This window comes from Myotis lucifugus, unplaced genomic scaffold (genome assembly GCF_000147115.1).
Source record: "Myotis lucifugus unplaced genomic scaffold, Myoluc2.0 scaffold_19, whole genome shotgun sequence".
In the NCBI taxonomy this organism is placed as follows: domain Eukaryota; kingdom Metazoa; phylum Chordata; class Mammalia; order Chiroptera; family Vespertilionidae; genus Myotis; species Myotis lucifugus.
This window is the reverse complement of record NW_005871067.1, coordinates 4,117,844-4,123,984: the sequence shown is the minus strand read 5'-3', so window position 1 is coordinate 4,123,984 and position 6,141 is coordinate 4,117,844.

Sequence of the window (6,141 nt, the reverse complement as noted above, 5' to 3'; positions counted from 1 at the left end):
GAGGTTATGGCTCTACCCTGTCACACACAGAGCAGGGCCCTGTGGGAGGGGGGGGGGTTGGGGCGCCGCACCCTGTCACACACAGAGCAGGGCCGATCAGGGGGTTGGTGCGCTGCCCCTGTCAAACACAGAGCCACAGGGCAATCGGGGGATTGGGGAGCTCCCCCCTATCAGGCACAGAGCAGGGCCTGTGGGGGGGGGGGGAGTTGGGGCGCCGCACCCTGTCACACACAGAGCTGCAGGGCGATCAGGGGATTGGGGAGCTCCCCCCTATCAGGCACAGAGCAGGGCTGATCAGGGGGTTCGGGCGCCTTCCCCTGTCACGAACAGAGCAGGGCAGATAGGGAGGTTGTGGCCCCGCCCCCTGTCACTCACAGAGCCGCAGGGCGATCAGGGGGTTTGGGCGCTGCCCCCTGTCACGCTGATCCCGGTGCCGGGAGCCTCGCTGCTCCGCTGATCCCGGTGCTGGGAGGCATATTACCCTTTTACTATATAGAATAGAGGCCTGGTGCATGGGTAGGGGTTGGCTGGTTTGCCCTGAAGGGTGTCCTGGATCAGGGTGGGGGTCCCCACTGGGGTGCCTGGCCAGTCTGGGTGAGGGGCTGAGGGCTGTTTTCCAGAAGCGAGTGACTGAAGCTTCCAACTGCTCCTTGTTTTCTTTCTTTTTTTTTATTCTGGGCCAGCTTTAGCTCTGAGGCCTCGCCGCTGAAAACATCGATACAATGTTGCTAAAGCCCGGCTGAATGAAAGCCGGTTTCTGGGGTTTTGTTTATCTTCTTATTTGCAACATAGTACATAGTTGCTTAGAGTTGTAGCTCAGAGGCCGGCAGCGCAGGCGGGGAACGTTGGAGTCTGCAGCAAGCAAGCCTCATGTTCACTTCCAGCTGCCTGGCTGCCGGCCGCCATCTTGGTTGACAGTTAATTTGCATATACTCACTGATTAGCCAATGAAAAGGGTAGCGGTCGTACGCTAATTACCATGTTTCTCTTTTATTAGTGTAGATATATATTAGAGGCCCTGTGCATGAAATTCATGCACTGGGGTGTGGGGGGGGGAGGGTGTCCCTCAGCCCAGCCTGCACCCTCTCTAATCTGGGACCCCTCGGGGGATGTCTGACTGTTGGACCTCCCTCTCACAATCCAGGACTGCTGGCTCCCAACCGCTCGCCTGCCTGCCTGCCTGATTGTCCCTAACTGCTTCTGCCTGCCAGCCTGATCATCCCCTAACCACTCCCCTGTCAGCCTGATCGACACCTAACTGTTCTCCTGCCAGCCTGGTTGCCCCCAACTGTCCTCCCCTGCAGGCCTGGTCGCCCCTAACTTCCCACACCTGCCAGCCATCTTGTGGCTGTGGGCACCGCCATCTTTGAGGGAATGGCAGTAAATTAGCATATTCCCTCCTTATTGACTGTGGGTACCACCATCTTTGCAACAGTGTGAGGGTCAATTAGCATATTCCCTCTGTTAGATAGAATATATATAGATATAGATATATTCTATATCTATCTCTATCTCTATCTATCTCTGTGCACCCCACCTCCTCCTTCCCTTTTACTCTCTCTAAAAACCAATGGAAAAAATATTCTTGGGTGAGGATTATAAAAACAACAACAATGCTTAAACCCAAGGAGATATTTAGGAGAAGGGAATTAAACCTAAGACCCTATTATTTCTCAGGCACTATGCTAAGTACTTTGAACAAGTTATTTCATTTCATCCCTATGACAGGTTGGCATCATAAACCTATTTTTTTACAGGTGAAGAAATCAAGGCTGTGAGAAGAAATTGACGCTGTGAGAGAGTAACTTAAGATTATCAGTCATCAGTAGCTTCAAGATGGGAACCCAGCATCTTTAAAAGGAGTGAGGATTTTGAAATAGACAAGAATGTGGCTCCCAGAGCCAACTACTTTCTCCTGCTATTTCCCTTTCTAACTTTCTATTTGCCCCTTGAAGCCCACTGATGAGTACATTATGCCAAACACTAAACAGGGAGGTCCGTTTTCATTATAATTGTAAAAAAAAATTTGTATATAGTACAACACTCATAAATTTCCCCAACATGACAAGATTAATAATATGGGATGACTGCTCTGTGAAGAGAAGACCAGGTTTACAGAGAGCAGTTTAGCAGGGATGTGGAAAATGAACATAAAAATCACAAGTATGGTCCAGAAAGTGTCCTTGACACAAAACATCCAAATTTGGCACATAGGAAAGTCTCCTGAATGGCCCACAGCCAAATGCTTGTTGCTGTACTGGTGTCACACTGGGACCACCTCTGGGGGGAAGGGAAAACTCTCCCTTCCTAACTTGGGTCCTAACGTAAACCCCACGAGGGCAGGAATGTTTTTACCACTAGATCCTCAAAGCCTCTTATCTCTTCCCATGTGGCATGTTGTGGGAGGCCACCTATTGTCTTCACTAGCAGGGAGGTGTGGACAAGGAACCCGGAAGGCTGGTGATGCTTGAAGCCCTGGCAAAGGTCAGAGCTGTGCACTCACTGTTAGTCCAGACAATGGTAGCTGAAGCAACTTCCCCATTTATTATCATGTAAATCCTTGCTGATGGGCTAGTCTGCCTGTTACTGGAAATTGCCTGCCTAAGGGCTATGGGTGTATCCCAAACCAATAAAAGGTTGGCGAGGCCTGAGCCCCAGTGGAAGTCCTTCCTCTTGAGTTGGACTTACCTGCCTGGTCCCCCAATATTTCCAAATTATTATTTCTTGTCTTGTCTCTTTCATTTGCGTGCGGACCTCTTCCAGATCCCGAACCCTGAACCATGCGGGATGTGGGGGGAACAAACATTACACAGTATGTACCCTCCATTTTCTAGTGGTCCTTCAAATCTCTAAACACTTCCCTCAAATCTTTACTCTGTCTCCTTTTCCTTTAGGCAGAACAGGTTTAAAACAAACAAAAATATTTTTACTGGGTGTATGTGTATTTCTCATTCTGAAAGGGAAACAGACTACTCTTAGAAATGAGTTAAAATGAAAAGAGAAAACATATGGTAAATGCATTCAATTCTTATCAAATGCAGACACATACATAGCAGCTGTTTCTTTCATGATCTACACATTGGAAAAAATGTAGAGTGTATTTAGTCTCATGTCAGTGTTAATGTAAAAAACCATTGAAACCTGTAAAGAATTTTTGTGAGTTTATTTGAGCCAAACTGTCGACATATGCCAGGAAGCAGAACCTCAACGAATTGAGATAGTGCTCCGGAGAATGGCAGGGTTACATCCGTATTTATACATTGCAATCAAAGGAGGAACATAGGTGGGTTACATGAAATTCATTGGTGACAGATTTAAGGAGGTGGGATTAAGCAAAGCGGGGAAACCTCTGAGATAGGATAAAAAGTAAAATGATGGACACATACTTAGGTGGGTGCAGGAACAATTAACATGATGATGAAGGAATTTGTGGTATCTGTCCTGGGGCCCAGCACATTTGGTTGTGCCCCAGGGGCTCCAGATACAGGGAAGTCACAAGTTACCCAGACATTTTAAGGGTATGTTATCATAGATGCAAAAAGACAGATGGGCTCAGTTGACCTTATCAGTGAAGATACTGGCCTAGGACGTAACTGCCCACCATAACTGCTTTTAGTTAAAGTTTAATTTCAGACCATTCTTTGTGGTTACTTTAGGTCTCTGAGTCTGCAAGACTGCTATGCAGGCCTTTCCTGAGCTTGTCAGGTCAGCATGTGGCCCCTTTCGTCCACATCAGCTTGATGTCAAGTTTAAAATATAACACGAGTTTGTCTACATGTTTTACCTCTTTTCTTAGCGATTCCTTTAACACTTAAATATAACCCATTTCCTTAATTGTTAGCCCTCATCACATGTCAGTCAGAGCAGTGGTGAACTCCTCATATATGTTCTAACCAATGAAGTTGGAAAATAAAGTTGGTAGCAACACTCTAAGTTTTGTTGTATTCCACAAGAATATCTACACTTAAAGGAAATAAACATATCACATGTGCATTTACACACAGGGTTGATATGTTTTAATACTACATGTTTTATATTTATTCTGTAATCGTGGTTCTATGAACTATTACAACCAAATAATGTCAAAACCCACTTCCTTCTGATCATATAGAGATCTCTGGAATAAGTTGTACAGTACTTAAAGTTCAAGGAATTCTCATTTCTTAACGAATCCTCTTTTCTAGAAATTATAATTTAAAAACATATAAAATGATTAATATTTGACATTGGGGTGAAGTTTGCACTGTCATTTAACTCATGTAGGGACACTTCCAGGATGACAAAAGAAACATAACCGCAAGTATCAATTTAAACATTTAAAGTATTGGGAGGTGTGTGTGTGTGTGTGTGTGTGTGTGTGTGTGTGTATGTGCATGTTTAGGTAGCAATAGATTGCTATGAGGAATAAGGACAAATAAGAAGTTTAGAAAAAATATATTTGGTTATACTAACTGGGCATATAAAACAATCTGCCCAGCTGGCGTGGCTCAGTGGTTGAGTGTCGACCTATGAACCAGGAAGTCACAGGTTTGATTCCCCATCAGGGCATATGTGGGTTGTAGGCTTGATCCCTAGTGTGAGGTGTGCAGGAGGCAGCCAATCAATGATTCTCTTCATTGATGTTTCTATCTCTCTCTCTCCCTCTCCCTTCTCTCTGAAATCAATAAAAATGTATATTTAAAACAATCTACTTTTCCCATAGCAGTGTTTATATGAACAATTTAAAAATACTTACTATCCTGAACTATATAATTCTATAATATTTCACTAAATTTTAATTTTACTATTTATCTCAAAATATATCCCTAGCATTGTCTCTGAGCACATTTAAATCATCATCATTACCCCAGCCACCCTCTCCCTATTCCGTTATATAGAGGACTGGCTTTTCCAGCCTGTCCTCCTCCAGCCACTTGGAAAACTAAAGCCTGTCAGAATAGTCATGTCTCTCACTATGGACCAACAGAGCACCAATAATGAGGCACTTCCAAATCTGTTGGGGAGCACACGAGACTTGGTTGGAAAGTTTGTAAGGAGGATATTCCGAGAAAAGGGAAGTGTGCAGAAGGCCGCCCACCCTGTTTATCGGAATTCCGACTTAGGGGAGTGCCAAAGGCGGCACCCCTAATTATTCCTGGACCTTTCCAAATAAGTCTGTGCATGTGCAGACACCTGGGTGTTTACTGGAATCCTTATGCTTAATCTTTGGGTGTCCTTGCTTAAAGGACACTGCAGACACATGTGTCCTTCTAAGATTACTTACCCTACCAATTGTATCTAAAAGATAAACTTTATCTCAAACTGCTGTTACAATAAAAGCCTAATGAGGCAGGCGATCAAGGCTGTCTGGTTTCTTTAGTCAGGCAGTCCCTTAGCCCTCTCTTTCACAGCAAACATTGTGTTAAGTAATGCATTCATCTGTCGCTCAGGATCTGCTGGTCAGCCCTGGCATAAATCAAGTAAAAGGAACCTAATTTGTGGTTGTACCTCTGTTATATCAGGATCAGACTGCAGGTTGGACAGGAGAAAAAGTTTCTCCTAAATGGCCACCTTGGTCACTCAGTGGGCCCTTATACTAACTTACACCACATGAAGTTAGGGAATAAATGCAACTTTCTCTTTGGGACTAACTGAAAGACATGTGCATCTATTACCCACCATGCACATATATTCTTTGTCTAATTTAATATAAGAGATGTGGCCCTTCATGTTACATTTGATAAATAGGTTTTCTGCAAATTTTTAAAGAAACCAGTTAGAGAAGTTCTTCTTTAAAAGCCATAAAATTATACCTTTACTGACGTCTTCCATTGCAAATTGTTCATTGTCAGTGTCTTCCAGTCAAGGGGAACCACACAGTCATCAGGCAATAAAGATTATGTGGAAGAAAAAAAAGGAGGGAAACAAATTATCTCTACTGTCACACAGATTTATACCTTAAATGAGAAAGTATACAAACATGGTATCTGGACCACCATAATGGTAAAAGCCTAGTTTTGAAGATATTTTAGCTAAAGCAGAAATTAGTTTGTCTCAAACCTCTATCCTCTATTACTAAACACTATCCAGACTCAATGAAAATGTTTATGTGAATCTATATGTAAAACAATGTGTATCATAGTTCATGTTCTCATTAAATAG